This window comes from Schistocerca americana, chromosome 6 (genome assembly GCF_021461395.2).
Source record: "Schistocerca americana isolate TAMUIC-IGC-003095 chromosome 6, iqSchAmer2.1, whole genome shotgun sequence".
Lineage (NCBI taxonomy): Eukaryota > Metazoa > Arthropoda > Insecta > Orthoptera > Acrididae > Schistocerca > Schistocerca americana.
The window spans coordinates 311,487,706-311,511,950 of NC_060124.1; positions in this window are offsets into that span (position 1 = coordinate 311,487,706).

Here is a 24,245-nt window from a genome sequence, read left to right on the forward strand (position 1 = left end):
TTCGCAATTGCCATGTCTTATGGAATGACCCTCATACCTGTTTGCACACATCTAGACGACGTCATTTGAAAGAGTCGTCGGTGGAATGTTACGTATCAGGCTGAGTACTTTCCACTGATTAACTGTACACCTCCAATCTCAAAGTGTTGCTGACGGTAATCTGATCTGATGAGATGCTATCATATCAAGGAGTTCTCACACTTGGCACGTAGTCGAATTAGATAAGAATAATCTTCATAATGACCACTCCAGATAATCGTCAGCAGCTCACAATAACAAAATTGTTTTATTTTTTTCATGATACACTGAGTCAGTGAGAGGACTTTCAGTATTAACAGGCAATATAGAACCCCCTTCAAGTAATGCTTGCAAAGATGTTTACAGCAAAAAGTTTTCAGTTAATTCATTTCAATTTTCAGCTTAATTCATTTTAATTACTTTGTTCGGCAAATCAGCACCTTTTCTGTTCAAAACATTCTCGTTATATAAGTTTAAGATTTTACACTACTGACTTTTAAAATCGTAACTTCAGAAAGGATAACGAAGAATGAAATTACGAGGGTTATTCGAAAAGTAAGGAACGATAGGTTGCGAAATGGAAACCACAGGGAAAATCAGATGAAGTTTCGCACAGGTGTGTTGGGCAGTGTCTCTAATGTGCCCGTCGATCGCGTTACATCGTTCTTTTTATTTCTGAGGGAGGACATAAAGATACCTAGAACAATAGTGTCTCCCACCAAGTACGAAGGCCTGGTGAGAACTTTCGCCTGAAGCTATGCAGCCAACAACACATAACTGTTGTGCGTTTTCTTCTTCAAGACAATTCTCAGCCGGATTCTGCAGCCCGTGATTGTCTCCCTCCGATTTTCATCTCTGCTCACATGAACCACTGGCTATGAAGACGACACTCTGGCACAGACACAGAGCTGTAGGCCAGCATAGAGAATTGACGGAAACCACTGGCGGCTGCCTTGTATATCGATGGTATTGCAAAGTTGGTCCAACGCTACGACAAACGTCTAAGTTGGACCGGCGACTATGGAATTAAGTAGCTGGAAGTTGTAGCTAACTGTTGCAAATAAAATAGTTTTGATTTTCATTGTGGTCTCCATTTCGCGACATACCATTCCTTACTTTCCGCATAGCCTTCGTATGCTTATTGTGCGAATACATCCTACTAAATAGGACACACTACCCATCAAAAATTTTCGATCCCGTACCGCAACTATGGATTTGTGGTTAAAAGAGGGATTTCATTTTGAATTGTCTATCACATGTCCGTCTGATAGTAAAGACTAATAGCTTCTGCGGTGTACTTTACTGATTGTTCGTGCAGAAGGGCGCTAATGAGCATTCATAACAATATTGACGTGTCTAAGACGGTTCCATTCGAGTAGGCCTCATTCCTGTGTAGCTATCAGTACGCATTAGTTTACAGAACAATGTGTGCGACTAGTAGCGTGTTTGTTTACCTGATCTGGTTCGTACCATATTACCTCATAATGGGACGAAAGCAAGAAACTGGAATTCAAAACGTACTGTAATTGTAGTTGCGAACCAGGAAGGCTATTCTAGTTGGACGATAACAGTAGAAGTTGGCGTAGCCTGATCTACAGTGCTGTATACGTTGCAGAGGACCACGAAAACCGGGCACAATGCAAGAATTTCGGGATCAGGAAGAGCCTTAGTAACATCACAAAAGGAAGATCATATGATTATAGATTTAACGTCAGAGGACTCGTACTGCAACTGAAATTAGCGAGGAAGTAAATAGCATGTGAGAGCTCCAGTCTCTGTCTCAACAGTGAAATGAAATGAAATGATCGTTCTGCGTTGAACACCGGGTGTATCCACCTAGGGGGTTCCGGCTGCCGAGTTGCTAGTCTTTTCAGTTGACGCCACAATGGGCGACTTGCCTGTCAATGATGATGTTGAAACGATGAGCACAACACAACTCCCAGTCCCCGAGCGGAGAAAATATCCGACCCAGCGCGGAAGGGAACGTGGGTCCGCAGCATTGCAGTCAGACACGTTGACCACTCAGCTAAGGGGGCGCACGGTCTCGGCACTGCAACCCTTTCTTCGTGCTGGGGGTTTAGAGGGACACATAGCGACCGAGAAACCTTTATTAGGCAAACAAAATAAGGCGAAGCGACTGCAGTGGGCACAGCAACATAAAAACTGCAGCGTGCAGCAATGGCTCACGTTGTTATTCACGGATCAATCTAAGTTTGAAGTATTTGGAAGCTATGGCGGAAATTAGAGGCATATATCACTAGGGGTAAGATAGATACAGCCTACAGGAAAATTTAAAAAAACCTTTGGCGAAAAGAGTTCCACTTGCATAAATATCAAGTACTCAGACCGAAAACCAGTTCTAAGCAAAGAAGAGAAAGCAGAAAGATGGAAGGAGTATATAGAGGGCCAATACGAGGACGATGCACTTGAGGACAATATTATGCAAATGGGACATAGATGAAGATGAAATGGGAGATACATTGCGTGAAGAGTTGTCAGAGCACTGAAAGACCTAGGTCGGAACAAAGCCCCGGGAGCTGACAACATTCCATTAGAACTACTGATAGCCTTGGGAGAGCCAGCCCTGACAAAACGCGACCATCTGGTGAGCAACACGTATCAGACAGGCGAAATACCCTCAGACTTCGATAAAAATATAATAATTCCAATCCCAAAGAAAGGAGGTGTTGACGGATGTGAAAATTACCGAACTATCAGTTTAATAAGTCACGGCTGCAAAATACTAACGCGAATTTTTTACAGACGAATGGAAAAACTGGTAGAAGCCGACCTCGGGTAAGATCAGTTTAGATTCCGTAGAAATATTGGAACACCTGAGGCAATACTGACCCTACGACTTATTTAGATTAAGGAAAGGCAATCTTACATTTCTAGCATTTGTAGACTTAGAGAAAGCTTTTGACAATGTTCACTGGAATACTCTCTTTCAAATTCTGAAGGTGACAGGGGTAAAATACAGGGAGCGAATGACTATTTACAATTTGTACAGAAACCAGTTGGCAGTTAAGAGTCGAGGGGTATGAAAGGGAAGCAATTTTTGGGAAGGGAGTGAGACCGGGTTGCTGTCTATCCCCGACTGTGTATGGAGCAAGCAGTAAAGGAAACAAAAGAAAAATACGGAGTAGGAATTAAAATCCATGGAGAAGAAATAAAAACTTTGAGGTTTCCCAGTGACATTGTAATTCTGTCAGAGACAGCAAAGGACCTGGAAGAGAGCAGTTGAACGCAATGGACAGTGTCTTGAAAGGAAGATATAAGATGAACATCAACAAAAGCAAAACGAGGATAATGGAATGTAGTCGAATTAAGTCGAGTGATACTGAGAGAATTAGACTAGGAAATGAAACACTTAAAGTAGTAGGCGAGTTTTGCTATTTGGGGAGCAAAGTAACTGATGATGGTCGAAGGAGAGAGGATATAAAATGTAGACTGGCTATGGCAAGGAAAGCGTTTCTGAAGAAGAGAAATTTGTTAACATAGAGTATAGGTTTAAGTGTCAGGAAGTCGTTTCTGAAAGTATTTGTATGTAGTGTAGCCATGTATGGAAGTGAAATATGGACGATAAATAGGTTAGACAAGAAGAGAACAGAAGTTTTCCAAATGTGGTGCTACAGAAGAATGCTGAAGATTAGATGGATAGATTACGTAAGTAATGAGGTGGTACTGAATAGAATTGGGGAGAAGAGAAATTTGTAGCACAACTTGACCAGAAGAAGGGATCGGTTGGTAGGACGTGCGCTGAGGCGTCAAGGGGTCACCAATTTAGTATTGGAGGGCAGCGTGGAGGGTAAAACTCGTAGAGGAAGATCAAGACATGAATACACTAAGCAGATTCAGATGGATGTAGGTTGCAGTAGGTACTGGGAGATGAAGGAGCTTGCACAGGGTAGAGTAGAGTGGAGAGCTGCATCAAACCAGTCTCTGGACTGAAGACCACAACAACAAACAACAAGTGAAATGTTCGTTCGTCGACTTAATGGAGAACGTGTGAAGAGTCAGTGTGTGACGCCAACGGTTAACGTGATGGAGGATCGGTAATGGTGTGGGGATGTTCTGTGGATGGCAAAGTCGGTAACCTAGTACGAATTAATGGAACGTTAAAAAAGGAAGAATATCGTTGTATAGTGATCAACAATGTAGTTTCATCTCTCCCAAACATGATACTGTCTTGTACAGACGGCATGCTAATGGAAAGAAGAATTGAAGGGAACTAAAGAATATCATTTGTCCAAGTCAGTCACCGCAAATGGACGTCCACTGAGTGACAAGCAGCCTTTTCGGGTGAATGATTTATGCTCAATTGAGTAGATGGCCAATGGCGTGTACGGGCGTGAAACGTGTGGAAGCAAACACTCTGCGACAATCGTCGGTCTAGGTCGAAGATCATTCTCTGGATTATCTGATCTTAAGTCCGATGCCTCAACACAAGTATGCATCTATGCTTGGGAAAAAGTCAACCCCTACGTGAGGTTTGCTTTTCCTCGGCACTGCGACATTTCCCATTGGCACAACGCAAAATATCACACAGCTCGCAATGTACGTACATGGTTCCACGAGCACCGAGAATGATTTTACCGTAATTCCCTGGTCACCAAATTCTTCTCATATAAACCCAATCGAGAATCTGTCGGACTACCTCGTCGGACTGTTCGCGCCTTGAGTCCTGCACCGAGAAACTAGGCGCAGCTGACCAAGGGACAGGAGTCGACGTGGCTCCACATCCCTGCCGGTACCTTCCAGAACCTCTCAGACTCCCTTCCTGCACGTCTAGCGGTTGTCAGTACTGCAGAAGGTGTCGCAGTGGTCAACACTGCAGTAGGTGGTTGCAGTGTGCGATTTGTGGTTTTACCAGTGGGGGGGGGGGGGGGGAGGAGGATGTCTTAGGGGGTTAGTACAATTATATATGTTACTAGCTTGGACCGTGGCGTTATGCACGGTTAAATAGTTATTTATAAACAGATTTTAATGCCGAAACTCACTATTCACGTGAATGCACTATCAGAAAAGCCATCCCTTGTTGTATCTTTAGAAGTACATTATAGGTCAAGCTTATTTACAAAATCATTTACATACAGGTATACGAGGGGAATTCAAAAAGTAAAGGCACATTTGTGAAAAGCTGTACTTATTCTGATGATAGAAAACTGAAACATCCGTTATTTTTCTACGTAACCTCCCTGGACTTCAATGCAGTTTTCCCAACGTTTTACGAGTTTTTTTATTTCATCAGATAATACGTTTATCGGTTGCATCTGTAACCAATTTTGCACCGCAGCAATGACGTCTTCATCACTTTCAAATCTTCTTCCCTGTAGTGCTTCCGTTAAGGGTCCAAACATGGGAAAATCGCTTGGAGCCAGGTCTGGACTGTATGGTGGATGTTCCAGCACCTCGAATCTCAACTCCTTTATTGCATCGGCTGTCCGTTTGGCAGAATGTGGGCGAGCGTTATCTTGCTGCAGGATGACACCTCTTCACAGTTTTCCACGACGTTTGGATCTGATTGCAGGTTTTAGTTTCGTACGCAACACATCACATCCACCATACAATACAGACCTGGCTCTAAAGCCTCGTTTACGCTGGGGCGACGTCTTGCAACATTGTGGCATGCTACGGAAATGTGGCGTCGTCTTGTCATTTAGTTTTAAATGTTTTGAAATACTTAACACTACATAACACTCTTTCAAAATTCATAAGCAAACATATTAATAGTATTAATAGTAAACTTTCAGTGTTCGGCTCCACAAATTTAAATTATATGTAAAGTTTTACTCCAGTGCGTGGGAAATAAACATCCCAGGTTGGGATGCATAAATTAAAACCAGAGGAGGGGATGGTCTGATGCAGAGGCGGGGAAATCCCCCCCTGCAAATCGCACACTGGGTGGTTGTTTCCGACTTCTGACAAGTAGTCACATTAAGCGGAGGTTTACTACCTTTGGCCCGAAAAAAGCGTGTTCTTTGAGGATTATTTTCTCGAGATGTTTTATAGATATCAATGTCAAATTTGGTCAAAATATTTATTAATATTTCCTCTACAAACTGAAATTTTTTCGACCGGAAATGTGGAAGAGCAAAGGCGGAAGTGCCGTCGGAACGAAACAAAATTTCGATGTAGACCTCCACGCGCGGTATGTCACAGGTCAGCCGGCTCGTCTGATATCAAAATTGAGTTGACGTTAGCGAAGCGATTCTTTAGGAGTTGTACCTCGCTTAAGTTATTTGGACCACAGGAAACAAAATGGCGACCATTTCAAAAAAATAGTTTTTTCATCGATTTTTCGTCCTCGTCGTCCAAGTAAAAATATTTATAGTTGATGGCTCGGAATAAAAGTGGTACAACTCCTAGACAATTTAGTTAGCTTCGTCGGAAACAAAGAATCATGCCAATCGGTTCTGTAGATTTGAAGTTACCATACCGCACGATAAAAAAAAGTCATTTCGAGAAAAACGCATTTGAAGTTTTGACTACAGTGAAATGCAATATTATGCAACGTACGTTCAATCTGCTATTCCGGGTCCATAAACTAGTCCTTCATCATAGAGGGCGTTCTGCTCGATCTGGGCCAACCTGTGCTGCTCCAGAGGCGCTCGTACAGCCGGTGACAAGTGGTTTTCGGCCGCTTGAGTCCGGTGGTCGCTCGAATGCTTGGCGAACTGCGTCGAATAGAGTCCAGGGTGACGTCCATCGTTGTCACGGTCTTCAGAATTGCTGAATACCCTTCGTTGAAGCTGCTCACTGCCAGGAAAGTCGCAATCTCCAGTCTTCGCGCACCAGAATGCAAATGCTTGGGGGCTAACTTCCAGACATGCGCGTTCAAACTTTCATTTGAATTTTGTGTTTCTCCCAAGCACCGATATAATAACTCGTCCTCCGAAAAAAAAATCTGGTCCGTGAAAAAGGCCGATTTCAGGCAGGTGCATTTTTTGTTCCACCGCAAATAACAAACATTTCCGTTCCGTATTTGGAAAAACCGTTTCAGGGGTGGATTCTAAACACTTTTACGGATCCAAAAATGCAATTTAAAAAAATCGATTTTTTGAAACAATAGATAGTAAACCTCCCATTAATGTGACTGCACATTGTAAATACAGTACTGACAAGGCGTTTTCGACTACAACATTTCAAATTTGAATAGAATATCTGTACCTAGTTATATGACCATGTTCTACTTTGGAGCAGTTTTCCACATTCCAAACAACGTAACCTTCATATTCCAGCGTAAATTTTGTAATTTCAGAAAAACACTTCATCACATATGAAGTTAATCCTATCATTTCAATATGGAATAAGAAAATGTATTAGAAATCTAGTACAGAGCTGTCTAGAGGCGAAAGCGTGGAAATTGTTCCGAGTTACAACATTCTCCCACACTTCCTTACGCCTTAACGAAGAATAACCTACTGCTCGACTTTCGATGCAATAAATTCCCAATTCTCTTGACGCGAGTAGAGTGTCTATACTATCAGCAGCCTCTCTGATTATCTAACAGAATGGTAGACGCATACCCTTCCCTCATGAACAACGAGACAATGTTTCTCTTCCATGTGTTTCCTGTGTGCCCTGAGCAGTAGCGGCCGGTTTTCGTGTGAAATTACGCTACTGGACACTGTAAATGTCTCACTAAAATTATTCCATTTCGCTTCGAATGCAAGCCAGAAATCACACTAAGATTACGCCATTTCTCTTCGAATGCGAGCCGGAAATTGCACTAAAATTACGCCAGTTATCTTCAAATGAGACCTGGTATGCAGATAAAACGGACTGAAACATGTTTTATAAAATTCTTTCTACCATAACTAGAAAACAATGTCGAGTGCTGAAATGATGGTCTGCTGCGCTGCAGTCAACTTGAAACCTCCTCTTAGAAAAAATTATGAATGACTGTGCTGGTAAACTTCTACGTTGTTTGATACAGAGACAGCTGAGTAAAACTGAACGTACTCAGACAGTTCTCTCTTTACTTAGTCTGTTCATAACTAAACTGACACACAATATTTTTAGCGCAACGCAATCTGACTTTGAATAATCCCTACAAAAGAATGGCCCTGACTGACAACAACCTATGCCTTTCATGAATCACTTACTTCACAAAAATCTTCGTTACTCGAACTACTGCAATATAGGGAGCGCCAATATTGCCAGCTAAATAAAAGGTTCTAACTACTGAAGGCACTAACTACTGAAGGCACTAACTACTGAAGGCACTAACTACTGATAGGCATAGTTAGCAAATGAAAGATTTTGGTAGAGAACAATGTATTTACCTTAATAGTGTTCAAAAGTCATAATAAATATATATATATATATATATATATATATATATATATATATATATAAAAAATCAGTTCATGACATCTAGTCTTACAAATTTCCTTTTTCTGACGGACACACGTCCAGATCGTCCGCTTATAGTGAACTCTCAAAACTCGGGCATCTCTCTCTCCACATCCACAACTGCTGGCGGCTCACCTCCAACTGCCCAACGCTACGCGCTGTACTCATCCTACAACCCAACACTACGCGCTGTACACATCCAACTGTCCAACACTACAATAGTGAATATTCCAACAATGAGTCCAACCAGCCACAGACTGCACACAGAACAGTCAGTGATTTTCATACAGAGCGCTACGTGGCGTTACCAACATAAAAACCTAAACAGCCTACTTAAAACCTCAGAGATGAGACGCAGCTGTCTGCTTTCGACTACGCACGCTCTGATGTGGCGTCGTCGCTTCCGGCGTACATAGCTCACAGCACAAAAAAAAAAGAGGAAATAAGTGGTCTAACACACAGACTGTCACTGTGTTGAATCGGGTTCAATTCCGGTTGTTACCACTTTTATTTTCACAATGTTAAACAATTAATTATAAAATTTAAATATTGTTAAATAGTGCCATTTATGTACATAATATCAAAATATTCGATTTACACTGTCCAATCAACTGTGAAATGCCTGCATAACCACCGTTTGCAGTGCACACCGCTACGAGACGTGCAGGGAGGGAGTCGGTGAGGTTCTGGAAGGTACCGACACTGATGTGGAGCCATACTGACAGAGAGGCGTGGCCAGCTGCGCTATTTCACGGTTGAGGATCCATTGCGCGAACAGCATGATGAAGGGGCCCCACAGACTCTAGACTGGGTTTTAGTCTGGGGACTCTGGCCGTCACAGGAGTACGGTAAATTAATCCTCAGCTCTTCGGTCCACGATCAAATACAGCGAGCTGTGTGACGCGCTGCATTGTCCTGCTGGTAGCTCCCTACTGTGCCACAGAAAACAAGCTGCATGCTGGGTTGGACCTGGTCCTCAAGGCTACATTCATACTTATGTTGGTATATTTTGCCTTCTAGAATGAGCAGATCACCGGCGGAAAGCCATGAAAACATTCCCCATACCTTAATGCTCTGTGTTCCTGCCTGGAGTCTCCTATCGATTGAAACTTCCTGGCAGATTAAAACTGTGTGCCTGACCGAGACTCGAACTCGGGACCTTTTCCTTTCGCGGGCAAGTGCTCTACCATCTGAGCTACCGAAGCACGACTCACGCCCGGTCCTCACAGCTTTACTTCTGCCAGTATCTCGTCTCCTACCTTCCAAACTTTACAGAAACTCTGCTGCGAACCTTGCAGAACCAGCACTCCTGAAAGAAAGGATACTGCGGAGACATGGCTTAGCCACAGCCTGGGGGATGTTTCCAGAATGAGATTTTCACTCTGCAGCGGAGTGTGCGCTGATATGAAACTTCCTGGCAGATTAAAACTGTGTGCCCGACCGAGACTCGAACTCGGGACCTTTGCCTTTCGCGGGCAAGTGCTCTACCATCTGAGCTACCGAAGCACGACTCAAGCCCGGTCCTCACAGCTTTACTTCTGCCAGTATCTCGTCTCCTACCTTCCAAACTTTAGAGAAGCTCTCCTGCGCCCACTCCGCTGCAGAGTGAAAATCTCATTCTGGAAACATTCCCCAGGCTGTGGCTAAGCCATGTCTCCGCAGTATCCTTTCTTTCAGGAGTGCTAGTTCTGCAAGGTTCGCAGGAGAGCTCCTATCGATTATTGCAGTGCGTTTGCTTCCAGACGTTTCACTCCTGTGGTCTCAACAGATGAGTCCCGATTTCAGGTGGTAAGAACTGATGGCAGTGTTCGAATGTGGCAGAGGCACCACGAAACTATGGACCCAAGTTCTCAACAAGGCACTGTACAAGCTGATATGCATACTGTGTTTACATCATTACGCGGAGACCATTTGCAGCCATTCTGGACTTCACGTTCCCAAACAACGATGGAATTTTTTGGCTGACAATGCGCCGTATCACAGCCTACAATTGTTGGCGATTGTTTTGAAGAACATTCTGGATAATTCGAGGAATTATTTGGCCACCCAGATCGACAGACAGGAATCCCATAGAACATTTATGGTGTGAGATTGTCCGCATTTTGTATCTGCACAGTGAGTGGACTAATGTGTGCAAATGTAGCTTACCATTAGCGAGAAAATGGACAAAACATCTGAACTGTCTTCTCAAGCCCAGGGTGTTAAATAGACATTCTATATAAATATGAACCTGGCCCTGTTAGTCAGTTAATATCATGTGTGGATCATAACAAAAATCATTAGAAATGCTGCTGTCACTTAACTAGAATGCATGAATTATTAAAAGTGAAAGTTTGCGGTCTATTCTAGAAATACAAAACAGATATTCCCTTTTTTATTCTACATATAATTTATCAATGTGCTTTCAGGGGTCAAGTGATACACAACAATCATCCAATTACTTTCTACACTCAATATTTAACTCTTCGACATATTGAAATGAAGATTATTAAACTCGTTATCTCTACATATGAAAAACTTTTTATCACAGCAAAGAAAGATTAAAAATCTTCATCAGCTCATTTACATCTATGTTGTCATATCTGGTCAGTGCACTGAGTTGGTGGTGAATAAATTTACTTTTTGAACCAATGAAAAGACTCTAATGTGCTCAATGTGAGGGTAGGTTGGTATCCTAGTTATTGATATTCAACGGTCAAAGGGTACAGAAGATGGAGTGAGAAAAATCTTGACTCAACTTTTACTGTGGCCTAATGCTTGATAGTACTTTACCAAGTGGCATCTGCAATGGCATTGTCCCCGTGCTGGATCTGAAATGCTAATTCCCTATTCTGGCCTTAACTGAATTCACTCAGTCTCAACATTCCTGTGTTCTGTAGAACGTTAATTCTTCCCTTGTCGAAATAATGACTATTGCACAATCGCTAAGGGATGGAGGACGTGCCCAATTTTTTTGCCCACAAAAATTCTTGCAGGAATTATTAACTACCTCTTTGCTATCTGTTACCATGATACATGATGTGGATTATCCGCACTTTGCAGAAAGCAAAGCTCTCAATACCCTTTGCTATTTTCCACACACTTGTCCTTCGCCGTGAGATGAGTGAGACATCTAGAAATTTTAGTTCTGAAAATGCTTTTATATAATAGGGATCTCCCCACCATGTCGCATCTGCATTGCCCAGTATGGCTTCAGCCAATCGCCGTCTCATTAGAGGTGAATTTTATTTTTATTGCCGGATCGCAGCCTAGCCCTGTTAAAGCCATCCAGCAACTTACCCTCACTCCCAGCCACATTTATGTTAAAAGGAATAATGTATTGTTCTGGCCTTATCCCTTTCTGTGCTGAAGCTCGCTGTTCTCTTGTTAAGTGGGGTTTTCCGATGCCATTAACCACCTGCTTGGTATGTCTCCAAAATGTGTTTCACTTTAACTTATTTATTCATGCCCCTGTCCATATTGGTAGATATTGCTTAGTTAGTTTTTGGTACATGACATTACTGAAATTGCCTTTTGTTGATACAATACAATGATTATTTTCTGAAGATCTCATACTGTCTCATACTGTCGTTGTGGGTCAAGCTCATGTAGGGTCCATAAAATCTGGACGCCAAACAATGGGACATAATCAAGAGCTCGCGATTATGGACGGCTATAGAGGCAGCATGTCTCAATATTTCTGCAGGGGACTTCCAATGACTTGTTGAGTCCATGCCACGACGAATTGCTGCACTACACCGGGCAAAAGGCAGTCCAACACGATATTAGTAGGTTCCCCATGACTTGTCACCTCAGTGTATACCGACCATCCCCCCCCCCCCCAAAAAAAAAAAATAAAAAAAATCCTTCAGGGATATATTCTCTGATGTTTCGGCAGTTATTTGGAATTTCGTTATTGCCATCTATAGCTGAAGTCAGCTCCAACAAATACTGCTCATCATGTCATTTGTGCATCACGCAGAGTTGAAGGGAAGAGTCGGTTTGCTTCCCATTTCAAACAAAGTGATTTTTAAAGCTGAATTTCAAATGCCCAATCGATACAACAGCCACAAATTTCTCTATTGCGAAGCTGGTTTTATCATGTCTGTTAGCTGTGATAATAAAACAAGAAGAATAACCAGTACTCCAATAGTGACTGAGCAGCTCTGCTTCATGGAGGTAGCAGTCAGCACATGCCAGGGCAGTGCTGTCGCTGCTGGAGTACAGATTATTCTTCGTATTTTGCTGTCTCTCTTAATCCATATTCGCAAAAATGAATAGTGCATTAGAGAAATTTGGCATCACTCTATCAAATCGGCATGTAAAATTCCGCTTAAAAAATCATTTTGTTTCTAAGGGTGTAATATCTCTTTATATTCGATGAATTATTCTGATACAATTCTACCCTTGAATGACGTTTACTAATTTTCTATCTTCACACTCGCAGAATCCATGCGCAAAGTAGTTTCATACAATAGCTATGCCATGAGCGCATAATTATTCTTTGTAGTACTCTCTCTGGGAGTTGTTAGAAAAAAGCTTCCGAGATTGTCTTCGTGCTGATTAGCTTGAGCATTGTTTGAAAAATGGTAATATGAATATTGAGTTTTATGACAAAAGATGCGAAATTGTACGATTAAAAGGGAAAAATATATATATTTCCCTTTTAATCGTACAATTTCGCATCAGTTATATATATATATATATATATATATATATATATATATATATATATATATATTGCGTAGTTGTTAATCAGAAAGGAACTTCCGAAAGACTGGATACGAACCTGCATTTAATAATCCAAGAGCTCCATTACTTCTTCGGAAGGTTAAACTTCATCAAAGCCAAATATCCGCTTGATCTGAGGCTCTCCGACTGATTATACAACGCTCTCAAAAATACGAGGCATTTTATTTGTACAGATTAGCAGACTGCCGCAAAGCACGAGCCTGCAGAGAAGAAGAATCATCGCCTCATTTCATTCTAAAAAGTAAAATTTCTGAATCATTTTGAGTGACTTAGTTATGATTGTGTTTCCTATTTTGAATGATTGATTGCTCGAACGAATTGAGAACTACATAACTACATAATTACATAGATAGGAGGAAAAATTACAGGGGTAAATAAACCGACGCTTCCCTTCTACACTGGCAGACCCATGAAAGAACTGATGAGCAGTATTTGTCTGGGCTGACTCCAGCAACAGATTGTAAAAACGGAACTCCAAATATCTATCAAAACACCAGAGCAAATGCGCCTGACAGTTCTTTTTTGTTTAGTCTGTTGGCTTCGGTACGTGCCCATACAGCCATCGCAACAGTAGAATGAAAATTATGACAATAAGAAGGTAAGGACAGCACAATAACCACTCTCCAATAGGAAAAATCTCCGACCCACCCGGGAATCGAATCAGGGCCCTTTCGGTCGGCAATCTGTCTCGTGAACCGCTTTTTTTAAAAATCCCTTTTTGTTTGTTATTGTTTGTTGCAGACGTCCCCTGACACACGTTGAAGTTCATTGTTGATTCATTCACTCAGTTTTTTTTTTTTTTTTTTAATTGCAGAGGGCAGCTGATCCTCTGACCGAACACGCTGAGCTACCGTACCAGCTAACGTCTCGGCTACTTACGAGGGACATCATGTTTATCACAGACTAGTGTCTTCTCTTGTTTTCATCTGAAGCTTTTCATCTTTCACATTATTACCAGCAGAATAAGCAACATCATGGACAATGAGGTAATTATGTGGACTACCAGTACACGCATATTACATGGAAGCACTTGGCATGCTGCTGCAAAAGGTCGCCAATGCATGACACTGAAAACAGCTATGTTAAAGTTGCCTTCCACATGATGATTATGATGTAACCGCCGAAGTGCGTAATGGATGAAAAAAAAAACTCTATGACTGACCCTGATTTACATGGAGGCCTTTTCCATCGTATAAAGAGTGGCACAAACTACCTGAAAATCCTCTAGTGTTTATGTGAACTAATTTTTGGACTCATGAAGGCCCTTGTGAAAGATGAGAAACAAATAAATGTGGGTTATGAGTCGGAATTTATTAATATATAATTGCGTTTCGCAATTTTAACTCTAGTCAGAAGGTAGTTATGATGAGCGTTTCATACACAGCATCAGCATCAGGGTCCATCTGATATCACTGTGGTTGTGGCAAGACCGAATGTTTTTCATAATTAGATTTGGACAGACACACAGTAGCCGTACTTCGGACTTCGCTCTTTACGTCACTACTAAGCAAGTATTGCATTGTAAAAATATGAGCTGCCACGTGTCATTATTGTATTGCCCTTGTTATTGCAAATGAGAGGGAGTAATCGCCCTTAATCTGTGATTTGTCACTAACAAAAAGACTTTCTGGGTCGCAGGAATCTCACATCGTTTTCTGTGAGCGTAATGTTTCTTTGTCCATATTGCTGGAGACACTCGTCTTAGTGTTCAGTGGGAATAACTTAAACTTTAGCAAATTAGTAACAACAGATTGCATCTTGTGAGTATCAAGCTCGACACCCTACTCCGTACAAAAATGGGTACAATTACCGGCTGTCTACAAACTGACCAACTTACTGGCTCCCAAATCTACGCCATGTGTCTCGACCCTGACATTTTCTTACATGATCATAAGAAGATACTAAGCAACAACTAACCTCTCATTCACAATTATTTTCCAAGTGCCAAATCTGACAACTTAGAATCCAGACAACACCAATAAAACCTGATTCGGACTTGCTTGATGAAGAATAAATATGAATCTAGAACGCTTCACCAAGAGAGCCGAAGACACACATTAAACCAGCAGGCTTTGATTTGCTGAAGTGCTGGTGAAAGACAGCTAAAATGTTCCGCATAAACCATGGATACGCTAAGCCTCTATTTTCAGCTGAAGAAAGAGCACAGATATCCACGACGATTCAGCACAACGTGCACAAGTTGTAAGTAGGCTGTTTATGTTTTCTCTATGTAAGTAGGCTGTTTAGGTTTTTTATTGGTAACGCCACCTCTGTATGAAAATCACTGGCTGTGCTGTGTGCAGTCTGTGGCTGCTTTGCATTGTTGTAATACTCGCCATTGTAGTGTTAGGCAGCTGGCTGTGAACAGCGCGTAGCGTTGCGCAGTTGGAGGTGAGCCGCCAGCAGTGGTGGATGTGGGGAGAGAGAGGGCGGAGTTTTGAAATTTGTCATGAACTGCTATATTTATATATGATGATATCAAGGTAAATACATTGTTTGTTCAATATTAATATCTTTCATTTGCTAACTATCCCTATCAGTAGTTAGTGCCTTCCATAGTTTGAATCTTTTATTTAGCTGGCAGTAGTGGCGCTCGCTGTATTGCAGTAGCTTGAGCAGCGAAGATTTTTGTGAGGTAAGTGATTTGTGAAAGGTATAGTTTAATGTTAGTCAGGGCCATTCTTTTGTAGGGAATTTTGAAAGTCAGATTGCGTTGCGCTAACAAAATATTGTGTGTCAGTTTAAGGACAGTCATGTACAATTGTTCAAAGGGGACGTTTCATATGTCGACCCTTAGCCTAGGATACCTCACTGGAATCTTCTGATTTTTCTTGTAGTTTGTGTAATTAGTGTAGATTTTGTTTATTGCTAGCGCGTAATTGTAGAGAGAATCTCCTTTGTAGTTGTAGCCTTTCATTGTTGTACAGTAAAACAGTTGTGGCATGCATGTAGATTTGCACCAAGTATTTCGCAGCTGCGCTGGCAATTAAGTAGACATTATTTCCATTGCTATGTTATTTTATTTTGCTCTTCAAATTGTGCTTTTCTTTGTTATCGTGTGAAATATTGTGACAATTATGGCGTGTGAAAAACGTAATACTAGGCTCCAAAGTAAATTGAGAAATGACAGTGAAGACGAAAGCAGTGTGTTAGCGCCGCAGAGTAATGAATTAACTAATGTTCAAAGTAGTAATTTGGTAATTGTGCATAGGGAAATGGAGCGGGCGGCAAACAATGGTGTAGACAGTGAAACAATTAGAGAACAGGGAAGCATTATCGATCGATCGGTCGGCAACAGCTCGCCTCAGGAATCCGAAATGACAGGAAACAATCTCGCAAATACTGCAGATTCAGGTTTTGGATCCTCACCGTTTTCTCAAATAAGTCAAGACACATTTTCTGCTTGTCAAAATGTGAATGTTTCCGGTGCAAATTCACTGCCGAAAAGCACTGAGGAACATGTTCCAGACACCAGTGCATTGTTATTACAATTAATACAGCAAATGGGACAAACACAGCAAAAGCTTCAAAAGTTAGCCACAATGGAACAAAATCTTCGAAAGTTAGATACAGTGGAACAAAATCTTAAAAAGTTAGACACAGTGGAACAAAATCTTAAGAAGTTAGACACAATGGAACAAAATCTTCAAAAGTTAGACACCACACTTGAACAAACACGTGAAGATTTAACTACTGAGTTACATAACATTGAATCGAAATGTCAAAAAGTCTGTAATGACGTAAAAACACAAATTTGTGAGCATTTTCAACCTATTTTTTCGCGGCATGAAAATGCATTACAGAATCACGAAGCAGCCATAAAAGAACTGCAAGCCATTGTTCATGAAAATCATGAGACCTTGTGGGCCAAAATTGACTCAGTTGCATCTACCGATTCGGTTACGCAACTTGCAATAACTCAGGAAAACTTAAAGGACACAGTAGATTCGATTTCAACACAAATGGACACTCTGAAACTTGGTTCAGAAAAACACACTGAGGAAATGTGTTCACTATCGGAGAAAGTAGCCGAACTTTCGGATCAGGTCACTAACTTATCAACAAAGGTAGATGATGATCTGAATGACACAACACCTGTAGCCTTCACTGACACAGAAGAGTATGAACAAATTAGAAAATTCAAACAGAATCAAAATCAAATCAATACACAGTACAAAAGAGAAATCCGGGAAGTACAAGATCAGCTGACACAGGTAATACAAGAATTACGTATTTCAGAGGATACTCGCGCCCCAATACGAGAAGAGGGACACAGAAATACGGAACAGCCACAAAATAATAACACAGGGCATTTCGAAAGTTATGAAAGAAATTGGCAATGTGCACCGAATTTTGATATGGAACGGCTGACACGACCTAACAATGACCGATATGCGACTCGCCAACATGATGATTTTGACTATAAGCTGTTCATTACTACACGTAAATTCAAAACATTTAAGAATTCTGGCAACGACATTCATCCACAAGCATGGCTCCATCAATTCTCGCATTGTTTTCCTCCCAACTGGTCGTTAGAACACAGATTAGAATTTATGTGTGGCTACTTGGAGAATGAACCAGCTGTAAGAATGCGATCGGTAATTCACGATTGCCACAGTGAAGGAGAGTTTTACCATGCCTTCCTCTCAGCATATTGGTCTCAAGCCACACAAGACCGAGTAAAACATAGCATCATAATGATGAAACATTTCGAACAATCTGAATTTTCCAGTCTTATGAAATATTTTGAAGACATGTTGCATAAGAATCAGTATCTTTCAAACCCTTACAGCCCCTCAGAACTCATCCGCATTTGCTTAATCAAACTGCCTGAACATATACGACATATTATTTTGGCAGGACGTTGCAAAGACGACATTGAAGCATTTCAGGGACTTTTACAAGAATTAGAAATTGACACTGACAATCGCGGAACGCGAAACCAGGAACACAACAATTACAGGTCACATCCGTCGCAATTCCGCGATGAAAGAAGTAATAACTTGACACGACAAGGCTATTCTCACAACACAAATCGTGACCAAAATAGACACCACCCGTATGACAACCGTTGGCAGAGTAGTAATAACTACAGGGAAAGATCACCTCTCCGTGGTAATGACTATCACAGAGACAATAAGAGAAACAGACAATATGGGAACCAAAATAAATACTATCAAGGGAGACAGAATAACTTTAGACGCAACGGACCAGCGCGCAGTTACGATTCAGGGAGAAATTCTCCACCATGTGACCGACAAGAAAGAAACTATGGAATCTACCGACATGACGGCAGACGATATGATCGTAACGACAGACCTGAATTGCATCAGAACTGGCGGGATTTAAACAGGGCAGGGCCCTCTCGTCACGGTGAATTTGTAGAAGTTAGGTCTCCAAATCCCAATAACGACGCGCTCCAACAAAGAGACAATAGGCAATGACTCACACTGCTGGCAGCAACAAAACGTACTTATGAAACTGATGACGCAGCTGCCGTAGCTAGTAATTACGTAAAAATGGAAGACATTAGGGACATCTTACTCCAGGAACACGACGTAAAACTTAACAACATTGCATATCCTGTGATTCACATTACTGTAAATGACGTAAAATTTACGGCAGTACTTGACTCTGGCAGTCCCATCTCAGTAATTAGTGAAACAGCCTTTAGCAAATGCAACAAATCGAACGATTGCCCCACACTTCCGTTACGTAAGATTAAATTACAAGGTGCAATCTTTGGAAAAAGTGTAGATGTACGCCAACAAACCAACTTAGAATTCTTTTGCCAAAGCCACAGCTTCTCTACGAACTTTCTTATTGTTCCATTATTGTCGACGGAAATTATATTGGGAGTAGACTTTTTGAATGAATTCAAAGCAATCTTAAACTTTCACGATGCTGAAATAAGTTTAGAGAAGGAAGGTAAGTCAATAGCTTTGAAATTTGAAGATTGGCTCTCAAACCATGACGAAGAAATCAATCGGCTTTACCTTCTGTTGGACAACAGTTCGGAATTTTCTACGGAACTAGACACTAACAATCACTCTGCAAGAACTGACAGGGATGATATCGACGGCATATTTGATATTAATGAGTTAATTCAGAATAAAATCCAAACAATTGAGAATTGTAATGACACTGATAGGCAGGACCTTTTTGAGATTTTACAAGAACATTCCACAGTTTTTACTCATAAAACAGGAACAATCAAGGGATTTCAATACCAATTTCGTGTTCGTGAGCATACTAAATTTTGTGTTAGACCATATGTAATTCCAGCACATTATAGGGACCGTGTTAGAACAGAAATACAATCTATGCTTGACGAGGGCATTATTGAGCCTGCAGTAAGCTCATACAACAATCCATTACATGTTGTTGAGAAGAAAAATGGATCGATCAGGCTTGTCTTAGATTCGAGACAAATCAATACGATCATTATTCCTGAAACAGACAGGCCGCAAACGTTGGAAGAACTTCTTCAAAATTTTAATGGTGTAAAAGTGTTGACTTCCATTGATCTCAGATCCAGCTTTTATCAGATCGAACTTCATCCAGAATGTAGAAAATACACAGCTTTCCTTTGTTTCGGCGTTTGTTATCAGTTTCGAAAACTTCCCTTTGGTTTGAACATTTCTTCAGTAGCATTCATTCGCGGGCTAAATTTCATATTACCTGAGTTCTTAAAACGTCACATCACCTTATATGTGGATGATATTCTAATAGCAGAAGCCTCATGGGAACAACATAATCGCATCCTCAACAGTTTGTTACGAATTTTTGCAGAATATGGAATTACAGTCAACTTGGAAAAGTCTGAATTCGGTAGGACAAAGGTGAAGTTTTTGGGACATATTATTTCTTCTGAAGGCATTCAGCCGGATCCTGAAAAGTTAGAAGCAATCAGAGCCATTCCAGTTCCATCCACAAAAAAACAAGTCCGCAGTTTTCTAGGTCTCGTAAATTTTTACCGTCGTTTTCTGAATATGCAAATTCTTGTTACACCAAAACTTTGTTCTCTCACTGGAAAAAATACTATTTGGAACTAGGACGAACAAGCACAATTGGAATTCAATTCTTTGAAAGAAGCGTTACTTCACGCGCCAATCTTAGCTCATCCAGATCTGTCACAAGATTTCTGCCTTAGCACGGATTCTTCTAAAGTCGGTCTTGGTGCCCATTTATTTCAAGAAGCCATAGAAAATGACACTACCATTCAGAAAACCATTGCTTTTGCTAGCCGAGTGCTAACAAAATCTGAAAAAAATTATTCCGTTACTGAATTAGAAGCTTTAGCTATCGTTTGGGCATTTAACAAATTCCGTTTCTTTCTTTCTGGTAAGCACGTAAAAGTATACAGTGATCATCGTGCATTACAATTTCTTATGTCTTCAAAATTAAATCATGACAGGTTAAAACGTTGGGCATTGTTTCTGCAAGAATTCCGCTTCACAATAGTCTACATTCCCGGCAAGGAGAACATTGTTGCGGACGCACTGTCACGCGCACCGGCTGGGCTTGAGAAAAGTACCACAGAAGGCAACCTCGAGAAAAATTTCAGTATTCTTTACATTCAGAAAGTCGCCTTTGAAAACTTCATCACCACATCTTTAAAGGACATTGCTCATGAACAAGATAAAGATCCGATTTGGAAAGACATCAAGAGCAAATGGCATGAAAAGACACACACACAGATTCGGCATTATTATCTGGTTAGAAAGAACATACTGTTCAAACGCTGCACTGTTGATGACAAGCTATGGGTACTTTGCATTCCTGACGATTTTGTTAATATGCTCATTTGGTACATTCATTTCAGCTACGCACATTTTGGTCCACGAAAATGTTATCATATTCTTCGAACGACTTGTTATTTTAACAATATGGAAAAAAGAATTCGAAGAGTCTTGTCTATTTGTAAACTTTGTCAAAAGGCGAAACCATCTACTGTCTCACATCGTGCTCCGTTGTTTCCTATTATTCCTGCTAAATTAAAAGAATTTGCTGCTGTTGATCTCTTGGGACCGCTTGTCAGAACATCCAATGGATTTTCGTACGTTCTAGTCGCTGTTGAACTTACTTCAAAATTTGTTTCTTTCACTCCGTTACGTAAAGCCACTGGACGATCTGTATCCAACGCCTTTGTTAAAAATTTCTTACGTGAAGTTGGCCACGTTGCTAAAGTCATTTCAGATAACAGACCGCAATTTAGATCTGCTGTTTGGTCACGCACGCTTCGGAATCATAAAATCAAACCTGTTTTTATTTCATTGTACTCACCACATTGCAACCCGTCTGAACGGATTATGAAAGAAATCAATAAGCTTTGCAGACTTTATTGTCACAGAAAGCATCAGCATTGGGACAGACATCTACAATTATTTCAAAATGTGCTGAATGAAATGCCTCACGATTCCACTGCTTTACCACCTACTCTTGTACTGAAGGATGAAGAACCACCGAACAGAATCAGAGAGCTTGTACCTTTCCCGAATACACGTAAACTTCGACACAAAGACATAATTGATTTGGCTCTTAAAAATATAAAATCTGCAGCAGACAAAAGGAGAGAACTGCACGGTAAAGCAAATGCAAAGAAATCATATATTGGTCAGAAAGTTCTCATTAAAGCTCATTCATTGTCACATAAGAAGAAACACTTGAGTCACAAATTCTTTCTAGTTTACAATGGACCTTACAGAATCCGACGTATACCACATGATAATTGCGTTGAAGTTGAAACTCTGCGTACTAGGAAGAGTAAAGGTTTACACCACATTTCACATGTAAAACCGTTTATTGAAAGATAATCTGCTTTTTAACTTTGTCTTTGCCATATAACTTTTCACTTTACATGACCAGTATGCTTTGTCAGACTTAGAATCTGTTAACATGCAACAATGTTTGAAGTTAAATATCCAATCAAGAACCAAGAGAACTTATTTAAACAGTAATTACAAATGCATTGTAATAGTGAACAGTAGTCACAGTGTTATTGTGTGTGTACATTCTTGCTTGTTAGTTGCATGATTATGGAACGACTATAAGGCTTACATACTTAGAACATTTACCAGTATTGCTAATGAGATTTTAATGCAACATTTTGGTTTACTTGAGGGGATATTCTGGATTTGAAGTACTTTCAGTGAGATACCAGATGGCACAGTGGTTAGTTTATGTGACAGCTACACGATTTTATCACGACGCTACTAATGAGTGACAGTTTACAATGTTGCTTTTGCAGTGTTTCTGTTTTGTATCTGCACAATTTTCTGTTTTGTTCTGGAAAGTGAAACAGGTTTTGGTGGTGACTTTTGTGGTGTGGCTACGGTGAGACTGCCTTTTCTGTAGCGCAACGGTGCGTTGCAGCGCAGTGCTTTCCTCATCACGGCAATAAGCGTAATAACTAAGATATATCTACGCAAAGCATTTCACTTTTGTGTATTATGAGGTAAGTACATTGGCTTCTGCAGAGCTTGGCTTTTGGAGGACGACGGCTACAACACTTCCACAGAGATTGTCTTACAACAAGACGCACAGTTTAGCGCTACAGTACATGTATTTGAGTGATTAATTTTATACTTAAAACATTTATTTTTAAAGATTTTTGAATTACAAAGAAAGTTTTCCGTGATACATTTCATTCCATTGCTGTAATCTGTAACACCTGAGGGTATAATTACAATAATCCTCAAGGGGGTACACACTTACTTTGTGTACCATGTGTTTGGCAAGCACAAGGAGCCCTAGCTAATATGGTATTTGCTTATACAACTTTACACCTCGGTACCGTATTTCTCTAACACACAAATTACACAGCTATCTGATCATTTAACTGAGAGATAAACATTTTTTTACTACATCAGTGACACATGTTTACGCAATACACAGTTGGGTAACTTCACACTTATGAAACTGTATTTTGTTTGTACTTTGTAAACTGTTCATATTTTTTCGGAATCATTGTGATACTATGAGAGCTTTGAATGATGTATTTGGTAAGGGACCATGATTTTAAAGTACGTTTGAGGCAGATGACACTTTTGACATGAGCAGAGAATTTTTTTAATTATTGGAGGAAGCTACGACGATTTTGAGATTTGACTGAGGTGTTATGATGTTATTATTACGACGACGATGTGTACTATGCTGTTGAGATATGTTTATGATCAATAAGATGATGCTACCGTATATGAGGAATAAGAAGTATGTTGGAAACCAAGAAGCGTACTTTAAGAGTTATGAAATGTGCGTAAATGCGTGACTGTATCACAATGCTGACGACTATTTTATTTGGACACTTATATTCATAGGATTTTGTTTCTACACATTTGCAACGTAAATTCTCGACCTGTGAAATTTTTATATGAGACTGTCACTGTAGCGGAAACTGCTGTCGTAAATATTTCCGTAAGAAAGTTAAGTGACCAACTGCACGTGCGTCGTCGGCACACAGCTGTGTCAGACACCTGGAGAACAAGCCATTAGGGTGTGCCTTTCCAGAGGCACAGGTGGAAGAGAAGGAAAAAGGGAGGCCATTAAACTCGCTGTTGACATTCCTTTGTAGAGGGCATCGCTAATGCGACACGCTCGTTACTTGAAAACATATGATTTTTGTAATGCGTTGTGGGCACACAGCTGTGTCAAACACCTGGAGAACAAGCCATTAGGGTGTGCCTTTCATCGCTAATGCGACACCCTCGTTACTTGAAAACATATGATTACTCGCACTTTGTGCTAATTACTGAAATGCTTATGAATTGATGGGAAATATTCGTACATCTGCACACCTGATTATGACAAGTGTCTTTCTCCGAGAGTTGAGTGCTACTGACTAACGAAATGCCACATGACTATTGAATGATATTTTTATGCTTTGCTTTTCATAGTTGCTTATTTCATTTGATGTCTGGTTTCCAGCTGTGTTGCAGCATTGCTTTTATAAAATGAAATGCATTTGCTAATGTGAACACTTTCTGTCAACAGATCTATTAAATAATTATTTTATGATCCACATTCTTTAAAAAAGGAGCACTTGGAAAGGAAAGAACAATAAGAAGGAACTAGTAACAGTAACACATAATTTTCTTTTCAAGTACATGGTAATATTTTTTTTACAATAAGTTGTT